At 38.2% G+C, this 18,566-nt stretch overlaps 1 protein-coding gene across 1 annotated transcript in view; it reads left to right on the top strand.

Moving 5' to 3' along the window:
- LOC136883036 (zinc finger protein 385B) overlaps window positions 1–18,566 on the top strand; it is a 243,694-nt gene that overhangs the window by 23,927 nt on the left and 201,201 nt on the right. The window lies entirely within an intron of this gene.

The raw sequence follows: 18,566 nt of genomic DNA, 5'->3' as shown, positions 1-18,566 counted from the left end.
CGGCGTAACAGTCTTTAGTGAACCACAGTTTGGATTTTCTCCCTGTTAATCATATAGGAACTGTGGCCATGTTTATAACTTGTTCCAATGTCTGTTGCTGCGTTAATGTCATCCACATCAAGTGATTTGATAATGCCTTATTGTGATCTGCATCTATTAATGTTTTATTCAATTTCCTTGATCGTCTTTTAATTGCCTTTGGAGTCCGTTTAGACAAAATGATGATACAACTGGGAGGTGTTTCCTAGCAATGACATTTAATGTTCGTTGTGACATTGCGAGTTCTTTTGTCTTTGTTTTGGCAGCAAAGTGGTGAGAAACTCCGTTTCATTGTGGATACTGTGTACATGACTGTTGGAAGAAGGATTTATTGCGATTTTGGTTGCAAATTTACATATATTGCTCTTCTAGGATATTAGCTAATCGTGTTACAAAATGCGAAAGGTTTGAAATAATGAAGCGATTTCTTGTGCAGGAAAATACGTGTAATGACGTTACCGTGACTAGTGATGCAAGTAATAAACCAAAAATAGTTCAAAAATTTAGGGAGGAATAATCGAAAGAATGGCCCTGTTTACTGCGTTCCTCAAAATCTCATTCACACGTGTTTCGTAGTATGTGTAGCCGCGATTATTCAGATGCGCATGATGAGGAAGAACAAGAAAGAATTCCGTGCTAATATGAAGACCGAACTGTTAAGTGCTCTGTTAGTGCAGAGGATGCACATGATATCCAAAGAAAAAAAAACATGTCACCAGTGTACTGTACGTTTACCAAACAGGAGTCCGGCTCCATGGCTAAATGGTTAGCGTGCTGGCCTTTTGTCATAGAGGTCCCGAGTTCAATTCCCGGCAGGGTCGGGAATTTTAACTGTCATTGGTTAATTTCGCTGGCACGGGGGCTGGGTGTATATGTCTTCTTCATCATCATTTCATCCTCATCACAACGCGCAGGTCACCTACGGGTTTCAGATCAAAACACCTGCACCTTGCGAGCCGAACATGTTCTCGGACACTCCCAGCAGTAAAAGCCATACGCCATTTCATTTACCGAACATGAACTACAAGCTGCTAAGGAAGCAACTACAGTACTCGACAAAAGAAATGATCTTTCAACCTCCACTCAGATATGATCTGCAGATTACCTGTTACTTTAGCAGGTAAGAATCATACTCTCTTTATATGCCAGTCTTTGAATATGTTGCATCAGGTTGAATTGTATGTTGTTCATTAATTTTTCAATGATATGCAAGTTAGTAAGATCTCAGGGGGAAAAAATTCTCGCCCCCGCCTCGTGCCCTAACGGCTGCATTACGAATTGCCTTTCTTGAAAGCTGGCATCTCTGTATATAGACAAGAAAGATGTTCCACCTATCAGTACTTTATTTATTATGAACAGATTCACATCAGTACCGGTTTCGGCCACCTATGGCCATCATCAGCTGATATATTACAATATTGTAGCTATTAGACATTGATGTATATCACAAAGATGTTATTATATATTGAAGCATCTGGATGTCTCATGGGGTTAAAGATAAAAATGTATAGTCATATTGTTTTGTCTATATGGGGTTGAAATAGTATCTATGACCAATGTGGCAGTGAAAGGCTACATTAAAACTAAAAATTTATTGCATATACATTAAACACATTGAACACATTAAACATATTCAAACACACGAAACATAGTATAAAACACTTGATAAGTTTAAACAGCCTCCTCTGCGAACCATGTGACCTTGCCGCGGTGGGGAGGCTTGCGTGTCCCAATGATGCAGATAGCCGAGCCGCAGGTGCAACCATATCGGATGGGTATCTGTTGAGAGACCAGACTAACGAATGGTTCATCGAAAGGGGGGTAGCAGCCTTTCGGTAGTTGCAAGGGCGGCAATCTAGATGATTGACTGATACGGCCTTGTAATAATACTCAACATGGCTTAGCTGTGTTGATACTGCTACACGGCTGAAAGCAACGGGAAACTACAGCCGTAACTACCTCCCGAGGACATGCAGCTCTCTCTGTATGAATGATGTACTGATGATAGCTTCCTCCCGGGTAAAATATTCCGGAGGTAAACTAGTCCCCCATTCGGATCTCCGGGTGGGGACTACACGAGAGGGGGCGATCATCAGGAAGATGGATACTGACATTCTGCGAGTCGGAGCGTGGAATGTTAGAAGTTTGAATCGTTGTGGAAAGATAGAGAATCTGAAAAGGGAGATGGATAGGCTAAAGTTAGATGTAGTTGGTATAAGTGAAGTACGTTGGCAGGAAGAACAGGATTTTTGGTCAGGCGACTACCGAATTATCAACACGAAATCAAACAGGGGAAATGCAGGAGTTGGTTTTATAATGAATAAGAAAATAGGGCAGCGGATAAGCTACTACGACCAACATAGTGAAAGAATTATTGTCGTCAAGATAGACACCAAACCAATGCCCACCACAATAGTGCAGGTCTATATGCCTACTAGTTCAGCGGATGAGGAAGAAATTGAAAGAATATATGAGGAGATAGAAGATTTAATAAAATATGTAAAAGGTGACGAGAATCTAATTGTGATGGGAGACTGGAATGCAGTGGTAGGCCGGGGAAGAGAAGGTAGTACAGTAGGAGAATTTGGATTGGGACAAAGGAACGAAAGAGGAAGTCGGCTGGTTGAATTCTGCGCTGATCATAATTTAGTCCTTGCCAATACTTGGTTCAAACACCACAAACGACGGCTGTATACGTGGACGAGACCTGGAGACACTGGAAGGTATCAAATAGACTTCATTATGATTAGGCAGAGATTCAGAAACCAGGTGTTGGATTGCAAAACTTTCCCAGGAGCAGACGTGGACTCTGACCACAACTTGTTGGTCATGAAATGCCATCTGAAGTTGAAGAAATTGAAGAAAGGAAAGAGTGCAAAAAGATGGGATCTAGACAAGTTGAAAGAAAAGAGTGTGAGGGATTGTTTCAAGGAACATGTTGCACAAGGACTAAATGAAAAGCCCGAAGGAACCACAATAGAGGAAGAGTGGAGAGTCATGAAAAATGAAGTCAGTACGGCTGCTGAAGAAATGTTAGGAAGGAAGAAAAGATCAACTAAGAATAAGTGGATAACTCAGGAGATACTAGACCTGATTGATGAACGACGAAAATACAAGAATGCTAGAAATGAAGAGGGCAGAAAAGAATACAGGCGACTAAAGAATGAAGTGGATAGAAAGTGCAAGGTAGCTAAGGAAGAATGGCTGAAGGAGAAGTGCAAGGATGCAAGGATGTCGAAGGCTGTATGGTCCTGGGAAAGGTAGATTGCTGCATACAGGAAAATCAAGGAAACCTTTGGAGAAAGGAAATCTAGGTGCATGAATATTAAGAGCTCAGATGGAAAGCCACTTCTAGGGAAAGAAGACAAAGCAGAAAGATGGCAGGAGCATATCCAACAGTTGTATCAAGTTAACAACGTAGATAATTTGGTTCTGGAACATGAAGAGGCTGTTGATGCTGATGAAATGGGAGACCCAATTTTGAGGTCAGAGTTTGACAGAGCTGTGAGTGACCTAAATAGGAACAAGGCACCTGGAATTGATGATATTCCCTCTGAATTACTGACTGCCTTAGGTGAAACCAGCATGGTAAGGTTATTTCATTTAGTGTGCAGGATGTATGAGACAGGAGAAGTCCCATCCGATTTTCGGCAGAATGTTGTTATACCTATTCCCAAGAAAGCCGGTGTTGACAGGTGTGAAAACTACCGCACCATTAGTTTAGTATCTCATGCCTGCAAAATTTTAACACGTATTATTTACAGAAGAATGGAAAAACAAGTTGAAGCTGAGTTGGGAGAAGATCAATTTGGCTTCAGAAGAAATGTAGGAACACGTGAAGCAATCCTGACTTTACGTCTGATCTTAGAGGATCGAATCAAGAAGGACAAGCCCACGTATATGGCATTCGTAGATTTAGAAAAGGCATTCGATAATGTTGATTGCAACAAGCTATTTATGATTCTGAAGATGATAGGGATCAGATACCGAGAACGAAGAATTATCTACAACCTGTATAAAAATCAGTCTGTAGTGATAAGAATTGAGGGCTTTGAAAAAGAAGCAGCAATCCAGAAAGGAGTGAGGCAAGGCTGCAGTTTGTCCCCTCTCCTTTTCAATGTTTACATAGAACAGGCAGTAAAGGAAATCAAAGAGAAATTTGGAAAGGGAATCACAGGCCAAGGAGAGGAAATCAAAACCTTGAGATTTGCCGATGATATTGTTATTCTATCTGAGACTGCAGAAGATCTTGAGAAGTTGCTGAATGGTATGGATGAAGTCTTGGGTAAGGAGTACAAGATGAAAATAAATAAGTCCAAAACAAAAGTAATGGAGTGTAGTCGAACGAAGGCAGGTGATGTAGGAAATATTAGATTAGGAAACGAAGTCTTAAAGGAAGTAGATGAATATTGTTACTTGGGTAGTAAAATAACTAACGATGGCAGAAGTAAGGAAGACATAAAATGCAGACTAGCACAAACAAGGAAGAGCTTTCTGAAGAAAAGAAATTTGCTCACTTCAAACATTGATATCGGAATTAGAAAGATGTTTTTGAAGACTTTCGTGTGGAGCGTGGCATTGTATGGAAGTGAAACATGGACAATAACTAGCTCAGAAAGAAAGAGAATAGAAGCTTTTGAAATGTGGTGTTACAGAAGAATGCTGAAGGTGAGATGGATAGATCGAATCACGAATGAAGAGATACTGAATCGAATAGGTGAGAGGAGATCGATTTGGCTAAATTTGACGAGAAGAAGAGATAGAATGATAGGACACATCTTAAGACACCCAGGACTTGTTCAGTTGGTTTTTGAAGGAAGTGTAGGTGGTAAGAACGGTAGGGGTAGACCAAGGTATGAATATGACAAACAGATTAGAGCAGATATAGGATGCAATAGTTACGTAGAAATGAAAAGGTTAGCACAGGATAGGGTGGCATGGAAGCTGCATCAAACCAGTCTATGGACTGATGACTCAACACACACACAAGTTTAAACACACTAAAATGTAAGGTACATGTGTGTTAAAACACTGTTAAAATTTGAGACCGAGCTCGATAGCTGCAGTCGCTTAAGTGCGCCCAGTATCCAGTATTCGGGAGATAGTAGGTTCGAACCCCACTATCGACAGCCCTGAAGATGGTTTTCCGTGGTTTCCCATTTTCACACCAGGCAAATGCTGGGGCTGTACCTTAACTAAGGCAACGGCCACTTCCTTCCCAGTCCTAGACCTTTCCTGTGCCTTCGTTGCCAGAAGACATATCTGTGTCGGTGCAACGTAAAGCCAATAGCAAAAAAGAAAAATGAGAGTTCTCGCTCTGTGGAGTTCCTTCTTCAAACTTCCTTGTAATTCTTGCACCTCTGTGTCTACGTTGATTTGGTTGCATAAAATGATCTTTGGAAGTGTTCTATTTGGCTAGTATATGTCATGTCTGTCCATGGCAATAACCCTTGTCATAAGATTGTCAAGTAGGCCTACTGTTGTGGTTCAACTGTAGTTTTTTTGAGAGTTTTAAGGCAGACTGTAAAATCTTAAGTTTTAAATTTGATTATAAGGAGTTTGTTGGTAGCAACCTCTCTCTTGTCTGTATTCGTGTTGTGGATTTGTAGTTATCGGTAAAGATAAACTAGTATAAGTACAGTGTGAGTTTGAAGGAATGCCTGAAGTTGTGTGTGGAGGTGAGATGGGTACTTACTGTTGTTGTTGTTGAGGTCGTGCGGCGTTGTGTTTAAGAGCTTGCTGCGTACTACTGCGAGTACATCTGGGACTTGTATTGGCTGTGGCGAGGGGTATGGTTGGAGGGGTAGGGGTGGGGTTAGGCTTGTAATTCGTTGGTCTTTTGAGGCATGCTGTGTTCTGTTTGTTTACTGTTTTAAGATAGTCCTTTCTTAATGCACGAAAGGCTTTGTCAAAAATGATGTTGGTTTTTTCTGTAATGTCATTAATATTGTGATTAGGATTGGTGTATTGGTCTAGGGAAACATAGTAATCTTCGGTTATATTGAGCAGGGGGCCCTTAGAATTTATGTTTAATATTGTCATATCGTATTGATGTCTGTACATCCAATCAATACGGGAATGAAACTTATAAATAATTATACAAAAGCCAACCAGGCAAAACATAACGCATTCAAATACCAAAACCTGAAAATAAAACTAATGAATGTAACCAAAAGCAATGCCTTTCAAATAACTTAACACCAACATTTCTCCAAAAATTCAATAACAAACATAGACGAACCGTTCAGACATGCAAAACACAAAACAGGACCAACAAAATCTGGTTAAAAGAAGAGATTAAATTCCTGTATCGCAAGAAACAACACCTCAATAATGAACTATATTCAACACATCTCAAGGTATCCCATGAACTTCCGCATAGCTACTGAAATTACTTTCAACAGATTTCAAAAGAAAAAATAGAAGATTTAGCCATTAAACACATTAAACAAGAAATTGGAAACACTGAAACAACAAAGTAAACCAAAACCACCAACCATAATCCAACACAAAGACCCTTCCCTTTCCAACAAGGATTCCCAACACAAATTCCACCCACCCATAAAAAATTTCACACAGACCGTATTTGATTATATAGAAATGGCTATATTGAGCAAGGGACTCAAACATAACTGGGGTAACACATCATCCTATCAAAACATCATAACTACCATTACCGAAACAGAACTTGCCTTACAGAAAATCCCATACGATATACGAGATGAAGTTAGATACAAAGTCAGTAAAAAGATCCCGCAATACATCAATAATATTCATAATAATAACCTAAAGAATAATACCACCAATAAATTGCACTTAAACAAACTCAAGAAAATAAAATGGGACAATCTACTAATAACAAAAGCCAATAAAGGCAACACTGCTGTCATTATGGATAAGAATGAATACATAACAAAGACTAAAGAATGTTGCCAAGACAACACTTTTTCAATCAAACGCAGAGATCCAACTAACAACGTACAGAGGAACTTAAAAAATCTAATCAAGAATACTCACTTTCTTCTCACTGAAACAGAATCTGCAAAACTCATAACAATGAACCCTCAATTACCAATCGCGAAAGCCTACCCTAAAATACACAAAGAAAATTTACCCATGAGACCGATCATAAACTATAGAGCCAGTCCAAGCTATAAACTATTGGAGTTCATTAGAAAATTTCTAAAAAAAGCATTATTCTATTTTAGCAAACAAAACAGTACAAAACTCAATAGAATTTTGCAATAGAACCAAAGATTTAAAGATCGAACAATACCATACCCTTGCTTCATTCGATATAACAAACATGTATCCTAACATACCCATCAAACGAACAATCAAAATAATAGAATCCAATTTTTAAAAAACACAGTAACTTGAGCACCTTAGAAATAGATGAATTCATGAATTTACTTGAATTTGCCATAAACAATAATTACTTCAAATTCCACGATACCATATACCAACAACAATGCCTACCTATGGGATCCCCTGCCTCTGGAATATTAGCAGAAATTTATATAGGCCACCTAGAACATATGTCAATCAATAAAATAGATAATATACTTTTGGTGCAGATTTCTTGACATCTTTGTAATATAGATAATAGATCCACTTTACAATGGCGAAAAATGAGAGTATCCTCCTATTCAATACATCATATATTCCGTCATTAGACGGAGCAAACAAATTCAGACATGTTTCGGCTCGCTTGAGCCATCTTCACTTTCATTTTTCGCCACTGTAAAGTGAAAACCGTCAATACGGAATGATTCTAATATCTTGTAATCTTCAGTGATAAAAATTAGGGGGGTTGGAATAATTTACATAATATAAGTTGAAAAAATGCTAAAAAACATAATGAAAGAGCAAATGAAAAAAACAAACAAAAGAGAGCCTAGACGGAAACAAAATTAGCACAAATATACAATATTTACATCAATATGCAGAGCAAAAAACAACTTATTGCGACAAGTAAAACTTAAGTAAAATCATTCTTGATGCCGATGATCTTGATGTGCTGAGCAAGGGACCTAAACATAATTGGGGTAACCCTTCTAACCGTGATAATTTAATTTCCACCATAGCTGAATCTGAATTGGCCATTAATAAATTACCAATAAATATACAAGAAGAGGTCCGATATGAAGTCAAACACAAGCTATCTTCCATCCGCAATCAACAACAAACCATTAAACCCAACACAGTGCACGTAGCTAAAGTAAATAAACTAAAGAAAAAAGTGAAACAAAACGACTTAATTATAACAAAAGCCGACAAAGGAAATGCTACCGTAATCATGGACAAAAGTGACTATGCTAATAAAGCACACACGTTTTTTGCAGACAACAACTTCATAACCTCTAAAAAAGATCCAACTAATAAAATACAATGAGACCTAAAAACCATCATCAAGAACATTTCATTTCTGTTTAATGACCTTGAAAAATTCAAAATGATTATCATGAATCCGAAACTTCCCACAGCCAAAGCGCTACCCAAGATCCATAAAACAGACATCCCCATAAGACCCATTATCAATTTCAGAAACAGTCCTACCTATGAAGTATCTCGATTCATTCACAAATTCCTCAAGTCACACTATCGTTTTCAAGCCAACACATCAGTAAAAGAACTCCTTAGAATTCTGCAATAAGATCAAACACTTTAATTTATCCAAATACCACACTCTTCATTCTTTTGATATTACTAACATGTACGCTAATGTTCCCGTTAACAGCACCGTACAATTGATCGAGATCAATCTCTCCAAATTCAGCAATTTAAGTATAGGCGAAATAGATGAATTTATTTGAATTCTGGAATTTACTTTGAACAACAATTTCTTCACTTTCAATAATGTCATTTACCAACAGATAGGTCTTCCCATGGGGTCACCAGCTTCAGGAATCCTTGCAGACATCTACATTGATCATTTAGAACATTCTCACATCATTGGCAAGATCAGTGGCATTCAACACTGGACACGCTTTGTAGATGACACCTTTGTTATTTTAGACTCCCACGTTACTAACAGCAACACAGTACTTGGATTTCTCAACTCTATTGACCCACATATAAAATTCACCATAGAGTCAGAAAACAATAAAGCCCTTAATTACCTGGACTTAACCATTATGCACAACAGCAACAACACTTCATCCTTCAATATATACAGGAAACCCACCCACACCATCAATACCATCCATCAGACCTCTGTGCACCCAGACATACATAAAAAAGCAGCTTACAATAGCATGGTCCTCAGAGCATTAACTATCCCTTTATCTCGCAAGAATTACAAAAAAGAAATTAATACCATCTACAACATTGCAGAACACAATGGTTTCAATAGAACCTTCATCAGCAGAATCATCAATAGATACAAAAGCAGACCCAAGACTACCCTAGTAAAAGATTCCGCTCCAAAAGAAAAATTTTCCACATTCACTTGCAGTAATAGTAGCATTTACCAAATTTCTAATATTTTCAAGAAACACAACATCAAAATAGCTTACAGAACCTCCCACACCAACTCCAAACTCATTTTCAATCCACACACTGTCAACAATAACAATAACAATAGCAACATCAACAACAAATATTTGAACTCCGGAGTTTACAAATTAAAGTGCCAATCCTGTAATTCCAGCTACATAGGTCAAACAGGCCGCAATTTTGTCATAAGATACGCCGAACATCGCAACGCTCTCAAATATAATCGTTTTTCAGCTATGAGCGAACACCATAAAGCATCCAGCCACGAATACACTTCAATAGATAAAGACCTGAAGATCTTGCATTATGAGCAAAAAGGCACCTTGCTCAACGTTCTCAAGAGCATCCACATCGATTTAGATCAGTTTATGAACCCCACTCACAATTTAAATGAAGTCAGCAAGAAAAAGAACATTCTACTTGAAACATTCATTCCATACATTTGTCAGAATTTCCATAACACAAACAAACCCCACCTCCATCTCCCCGACTCAACACCACTCCCCCCTCCTCACACCAACCCTCCCCCTCCGCTCCTTCCAGCCTAGCAAACACAGCCAAACCAACAATAGACTTGATCACGCGACCGAGACCATCACTTTGAGAAGGCCACGCCATTCGAGCTTTAGAAGTCAGCGAGTAAACTAACATTCTCGTGAAACAATCATTCCTTATATTTGCCAAACAAACCTCACCTCCATCTCTCCAACTCACCACCCCTCCCTTCCTCAAACCAGCCCTGCACCACCCCTTCCCCTTCCCCCTCCGCTCCTTCCATCCTAGCAAACACAGCCGAACCAACAATAGACTCGATCACGCGAACGAGACCGTTACTTTGAGAAAGCAGGCCATTAGAGAGGACAACCACCTACTGCACACCGTAAGTTTAAGCTTTCTTCACAACCATTCCACACTTTTTACTTATCAACCCATGTTTCTCATACAACCTCTTTTTTTCTTTTTTTTTTTCCTTTACAGGTTAGAACTTCATTGACGGTTTCCACTAGATTACTACAATTTACTATGCATCTGTCTTCTACATAACACAGCTTCTCAATTTTTATACGCGGCCCTTCCGACCCCTCTATAATAAGGCAAAACACCAGCCAACATTATGAAATAATAATGAAGAAAGGGACCGCTAGATTGAGAAGATATTGAGAATGCTGCTATTTCTAAAGCCTTAAATTTCATGGGTTTTTTCTCCTTGTCACCGGCTTTTCGCCTGCAGGTTATATCAGGCTTGGTTTCTCTCAAAAATGTTTGCTCCCGCTCTCCTCCTGACCAATTTGATGTGATGGGTTTCCACTAGGATGATTTTGACAGCAATTTCAAACTGTTTTGTCATTTTTACTAAACCAATAATTTGTAAACTATGAGGTCCACAACCTCTCCATGTGCTACTATTATTCATTTCCATCTGCATCATTTGTTTTCTCATTCCCTTGTTTCATAGGTTAACGCAGTTTTTAGTATCAATTATTATTTTAAATTAACACCTGTTTCACTATATTTTGTCGCAATAAGTTGTTTTTTACTCTGCATATTGATGTAAATATTGTATATTTGTGCTAATTTTGTTTCCGTCTAGGCTCTCTTTTGTTTGTTTTTTCATTTGCTCTTTCATTATGTTTTTTAGCATTTTTTCAACTTATATTATGTAAATTATTCCAACCCCCCTAATTTTTATCACTGAAGATGGCTCAAGCGAGCCGAAACATGTCTGAATTTGTTTGCTCCGTCTAATGACGGAATATATGGTGTGTTGAATAGGAGGATACTCTCATTTTTCGCCATTGTAAAGTGAAAACCGTCAGTACGGAATGATTCTAATATCTTGTAGTAATAATAATAATAGATCCACTGATGCAAATACTATACTAGACAAATTTAACACATTGGACCCCCAGATTAAATTCACCAAAGAGACTGAAAATAACTGTACCTTCAATTACTTGGACTGGACAATAACCAGACATGACAACTACCTATCTTACAAAATCTATAGGAAACCCACACACACTTCAAATACCATAAAAATAGATTCTATTCATTCCAACACACATAAAAGAGCAGCCTACTATAGCATGGTATACAGAGCATTTAATATTCCAATGACAACAGCTGATTTAAATAACAAAATAAAATTAATCCATGACATAGCCAAACATAACGGATACAGCAAAGAAATGGTCAACAAAATCATCCACAAGATAAAATTCTAACCTAAAACCAAATTAACAAAAATAGACAAACCCAAGAAAGATTACACCCTATTTACCTTCAACAATACCCACATCCACACTATAACTAATGTTTTCAAGAAGCAAAACCTCAAAATAGCATTTAAAACCACACACAACAGCACCAACACCATACACAACACCAGGACAGTTAACAATAACAATAAATATAACCAATCAGGAGTTTACCATATCAAATGCAACAACTGCGATACAAGTTATATTGGACGAACAGGCAGAAACTTCGCCATCCGCTACAACGAACATATAAACGCAGTAAAACATAACCATTTTTCATCAATAGGCCAGCATGTAGAAGAATTCAAGCATAGTTTCACAGACATCAATAACGATATGACAGTATTAAACATAAATTCTAAGGGCCCCCTGCTCAACATAACCAAAGATTTCTATATTTCCCTAGACCAATACGCCAATCCTAACAACAGTAAGTACCCATCTCACATCCACACACAACTTCAGGCATTCCTTCAAACTCACACTGTACTTATACTAGTTTATCTTTACCGATAACTACAAACTCCAACAAACTCCTTATAATCAAATTTAAAACTCAAGATTTTACAGTCTGCCTTAAAACTCTCAAAAAAACTACAGTTGAACCACAACAGTAGGCCTACTTGACAATCTTATGACAAGGGTTATTGCCATGGACAGACATGACATATACTAACCAAATAGAACACTTCCAAAGATCATTTTATGCAACCAAATCAACGTAGACACTGTGATAGTACATATATCACACCCTTGCATTATATGTAGAAGTGAGAGATATTATTGTCAGTATTCTGTTATTATTATTATTATTATTATTATTATTATTATTATTATTATTATTATTATTATTATTCGTATTTTATTTGTATGTTTTGTCATTTATATTTGTTACCTGGGAGATCTCCATATATGTAGTATGAGTAATTTGTTTTGTACGAGTGGGAAAACATTGCTTTCATAGCTCTAGTAATTTGGATGAGTCATGTGTCTACCCCAGTTTTTGATGAGATATACTTGTTGTTGTCGTCGGGAAGTTCTATGAGTCATGTATATATCCCAGTCTGATGTGATGAGCTTGTTGTTCTACTAAGAAAGTTCTATGACTCATGTGAAACACCCCAGAGTGTGTTATTGCCTTGGGACACTGGAAGAAGTTCAGGGCATTGTCTTGACAAGAGGATCTACCATGATTGGCTGGCGAGGATCATCTCGGCGTATCGTGTGACAGGAAGGGGAATGCTGATGTCTGTGAAGGTTGATCAAACAGCGGGAACCCCCCCCACACCCTGTACGGGAATGAAGTAGTGCTGACACCCTGTACGGGAATGAAGTGGTGCTGACACCCTGTACGGGAATGAAGTGGTGCTGACACCCTGTACGGGAATGAAGTGGTGCTGACACACTGTACGGGAATGAAGTGGTGCTGACACACTGTACGAGAAGGAAGTGGTGCGGACACACTGTACGGGAATGAAGTGGTGCTGACACACTGTACGGGGATGAAGTGGTGCTGACACACTGTACGAGAAGGAAGTGGTGCAAACACACTGTACGGGAAGGAAGTGGTGCTGACACACTGTACGAGAATGAAGTGGTGTGGACACACTGTACGAGAAGGAAGTGGTGCTGACACACTGTACGAGAAGGAAGTGGTGCTGACACACTGTACGAGAAGGAAGTGGTGCTGACACACTGTACGAGAAGGAAGTGGTGCGAACACACTGTACGAGAATGAAGTGGTGCTGACACACTGTACGAGAATGAAGTGGTGCTGACACACTGTACGAGAATGAAGTGGTGCTGACACACTGTACGGGAATGAAGTGGTGCTGACACACTGTACGAGAAGGAAGTGGTGCAAACACACTGTACGGGAAGGAAGTGGTGCTGACACACTGTACGAGAAGGAAGTGGTGTGGACACACTGTACGGGGATGAGGGAGTGCGAACACACGCGGGAGTGAAACTGGATGTACGGTACTGGAGTGACACTGCTGCACTATACTGGACTGGACTTCAAACGTTTGTGGACCGTAGTGTTTTTATGTTTGTGAAAAGTGACTGACATACAATTATGTATTGTAGCACTTATGGCAGCCTGGCATTATATGTTGGTGAAAGCTATCTCAGACGTTCCATAATTTATGTTCGGGGTCGACAAGCGTATGTTGCTCAAATGAATATATCTTGACAACAAGTGTTAAAGTCTCTGAACACAGTATTACGAGGTACAGTATCTGTGTGATTTTATAAGTGCTGATTATGAGAATCGGCAAGTCGTGTTGATACAGAGACTGTGAAGGCTTCTTATATACATATATGTACATTGTTCAATGAACTAAATACAAATGGTAGCTTAGTTCTCCCTTTTGTTTTCCCACTGTTTTCATTGTTGTAAATATGGAGTCTTCCAGCAATCTTTTGTTTGTGTATTATAAGTGTATTTTGTTGTGTTGATGAGGTGCTCATTCACGGATTTTATTGAGAATATAGTTAGCTATTTTAGAATCAGTGGAGTTATTGATGAACCTAGGTGCAGTTCCTACATATTTAGTCATTTTCAGAAGGTTAGGTAAGTTCTGTTGCAGATGTACCAGTACGCACCATTATGTACATGCCCTGGGATATAAAGAATTATTATGCTCTATCTAAATTCGAGGGATCCATTCTGGTGAACTCTGGCGCCCATACTACGGACTTTTTGATAATTATGTTTATTAATTTAATTTCTTTCAAGTATTTTATTAAGTTTTCGAGTAATGTTATTTATATATTTTTTTATTCAGATAATTTATTTGGTGTTCATAAATAGTTACAATTGGCACCCATGTGTGGGGCAATGATTATAGTTGATTATTATTATTTATTAGTATTTATACAAAAAGTTACAACACAGAGGTGCAAGAATTACAAGGAAGCTTGAAGAAGGAACTCCAGAGAGCATGAACTCTCAAATTTTAAGTGTTTTAACATACATGTACCTTACATTTTAGTGTGTTTAAACTTATCAAGGGTATTGTAATATGTTTAATGTGTTTAATGTATATGCAATAAGTTTTTATTTTTAATGTAGCCTATCACTGCCACATTGGTCATAGATACTATTTCAACCCCATATAAACAAAACATTATGACAATACATTTTATCTTTAACGCCATTAGACATCCGGATGCTTCAATCAATAATAACATCTTTGGGACACACCAATGTCTAATAGCTACAATATTGTAATACACCTGCTGATGGCCATAGGTGGCCGAAACCAGTACTGATGTGAATGTGTTCATAATAAATAAAGTATTGATAGGTGGAACATCTTTCTTGTCTATATACATAAAAGAGAGATCTACGCTACTGCTATGCATTTTACATGATAAAATAGAGGAAAGACAATATCTTGGATACTTATTGTTGATGGATTCTTGAAGCTATTCTCCATCCTCTCATTTGGTTGGATTTAAATTTTCATTTCATATCACCATAGATCCAGGCCTGTCAGGACACTAATCCCATTCAAGCCCTCGTAATGGATCTGATTTTGACATTACAGAAACAGTCTTCAACCATCATATGCATTCTGACCTGAAAGTTGTACAATCGGAATTAATACAACTATATCATACAATATCTCAGTATGTCAACGCCCGTAGCCGTGTTGAAAGTTAAGCAACATTGGGCGTGGTCAAGGTTTCGATGGGTTGCCATGCGCCGTTGGTGGGGGGTGAGGGAATGGAGAAGTGGAAAGGAACTAGCCACCCTACCGTACGTAAACTCCGGCTCAGACACACCTCTGCGGAGGTTCGTCCCTGCCTTTGGGCAGAATACACCTTACCTATATCTCAATATTAACCGAAAACACTCGCCTTGTTTCTTACTATTACTATTACTACTACTATTACTACTATTTTTTTTTCTATATTTCTCTCTTAATGACTTCAAATCCCACAATTTCAACTAGCTCTTTCTTAGAATGTGTCAACCAGTTCTTTCTCGACTTTCAGTTTCAATTTTTACATCATTGTTCACAAAACAAAATCCTATTAAAATATTACAATAATAATATTGGTTCGAATTTCATAATTTCTGACAAGATCGTTAGTTTATAAATTCCTTTCTATCTGTTTTTGACATTTGAAGAATTTTCTCTATGATAATGTCACTCTGTTAACTAGGAAGTTATGCAAAGGAACACGCTTCACCGTTCACTCATATCTTCTTGACGTATACAATCGATTATGTCATCAACGCCTTCTTGATCACTGAACTTTCATCGTTCCAACCATGGCCTCCGCCGCATATGTCATTGCTGGACCTGAATGTCACATATAAGACTTGCTTTATTCTACCGCTGACATGCAAACTTCATTTATTGGTTTTCGCTTATACATTAAATGATATTTTCTGAATATAATTATCCAATGACCACGGGGTTTTGAGCTTATTCAAATGCGCGAGTTATCTCGGCTGACAGACACAGTTTTACGTATAAAAACTGGACGCATATTTCCGTGTAATTTTCGTTGACCTGTTCTTTAACATAACCTATAACTGATCTGGAAGCCATTGGAAGGTTATAGTACTCACCCCTGTCACACAAGGAGATGTTGAAACAGCTTTCCTTCATTATATATCACTAGAGCCTGGATTTCCATGCAAATGCATGTTTTTAAATAAGCTAGCTACACTTCTTAAACTTTGCAAATATTCGTTTTACGGCTTAACAATTCCAAATAACCGTTCTTTTTCCATGGATGTTTGCATGTTTTGGCATTTTTCGGAGAAAATTCATGCATAATGCATATTTGGAAGATTTTGGATTTAATAGCGCATATTTGGACTTTAATATTGCATAATATGACTTTTATTCTGACTTTGGCGCATATATATTGTTAACTTGCATCATAGTGCATTTTCTGAATGTTAGTTTGCAGAATTTGGGACAATTTTTCACGTTGTAGGCTACAGTATGTCTATTACTGCGAGACGGAGAGAATGTATTCCTGGCATCCTATGTGACAACCATAGTTAGTAGCCTACATACGGTACAGGTCCTACAGTATAATGCAATTAACCAAACACTTCCTTATCTGTTGCTTGAGTAAACAATGACAAAAGTCGGAAGGCCCCACGTTGAAATCTAATTCTTAGGAATAAGGTGTCCCAGTTTTAGTTATACATTGCTATAAATTGAACCGTAAATTGTGCATTAATCATTGACGGCTCATTTTTCATCTGTTAGACGAACAAAAGAAACCTTGTATCGCACTTCTGTGGTGCCGCGTTACTGGGATAGCAGCTTACAAATTCTGGTTTTTCATTGAACCCTCTACCGTTGTTATCCTGGAATGTCCTACCCGGAACTCTCAATCGTCACACGTCTGTGTTATCGCAGCAAGCAGTCGTTACCACTTATTGAGGACATTCAAATGTGTCGGCAATCATCGCATGGAGAAGCAGCTGCCGCAGATAGAGATAAGTTGAACAAACTAATTCGTTCAAATCCTTATTTTGAATTCGTCAAGCTTATAAAAGACGTATTGTGGTGAAAATGCAAAAGACCTACAATTTGACCTCACTTTGTCCAAATGTCTTCATTGAATTATGCATCTATCACTTCTCATGATGTAAAAAGATAATTTTCTGTGCTTAAGTATGTGCTGAATGATAAACGGATGAGCTTAAATCAAGACAGTTTGGAGAAATTAGGGTAGTTTTTGTTAATGTTTCAAAAGGAACTGAATTTTGATAGTGCATATTTTCCAGTTTATTGTGCATCTTTTACCATATGATAGTGCATGAATGCATGCATATTTTGAGATTTGATAGTGCATGGAAATCCGGGCTCTATATATCACTCTTCTTGATTACCTCTAGAAATTGAATTTATTTTTCGACAGATGATCTTCTCGAGATTATCTAAGTCAGGGGCGTCATAAGCATGTTGCCCGTGTTAGAAATACCTGTGCACAGCTACTGATGACTGGTTGAAACATCAAATGGAAGCACAGACCGTAAATGAAAGACATCTTCCACTTGGTGAGGAATGGTTGATCTTTTTTTCTTAAATTGTGATCATGATAGAGAAGCACAGTCCCTTGTACTTAAAAACACATACAGTATCATGTAAGAAGATCAATGGCATCACGCGAGTGCACTGAAAAGCCCTAATAGTCGAATTATCAAATTGTGTTGAGTCTGTGAGTATATTAATTGAATAATTTGCTACAGATGCAATATTGTAGTGACATACTATTCAACATTATTTCACTTCATAACTGTTCATAGAAAAGTTAAGCATGTTAAGCCCGTAAAAAAAAAAAAAAAAAAAAAAAAAACAGCAACTTTTATTAATTATTTTCCTGGAAGACACTCGCTCATTGTAGGCTATTGTTCCGATGGGGTCTCTACTACCAAAGGGATTTTAGAGCTACTGCCAGCAGTTATTTTGGCTACCCCTTACATGGGCAACAGATTCCCCTAACATGGGAAACAAACGCTGCTGATAAATAGTGTACTCATACTATTCGCCAAGCACTGAGCTGCCTCTTCCATAATCTTCCACCGTTTCAAAGTCTATCTTCTCCGCTGTAGATGTCGTGAAGATCTTCACTCATAACCCTGAGCTGTGACCCTCTGGGACTCGCATAGGCAGGACTGCTTCCAAAGAGGGTCCCTACCTGCTACCAGGAAGAACTGAGAGAAAAATTCAGGCCAGTGAGATGAAGATCCTGAGGAGTGCGGTAGGGAAGATAGAGTAAGAAATG

The sequence above is a fragment of the Anabrus simplex genome, chromosome 1 (genome assembly GCF_040414725.1).
Source record: "Anabrus simplex isolate iqAnaSimp1 chromosome 1, ASM4041472v1, whole genome shotgun sequence".
Taxonomy (NCBI): Eukaryota; Metazoa; Arthropoda; class Insecta; order Orthoptera; family Tettigoniidae; genus Anabrus; species Anabrus simplex.
The sequence above is the reverse complement of the archived record's forward strand: the minus strand, read 5'-3'. Positions and strand labels throughout refer to the sequence as shown.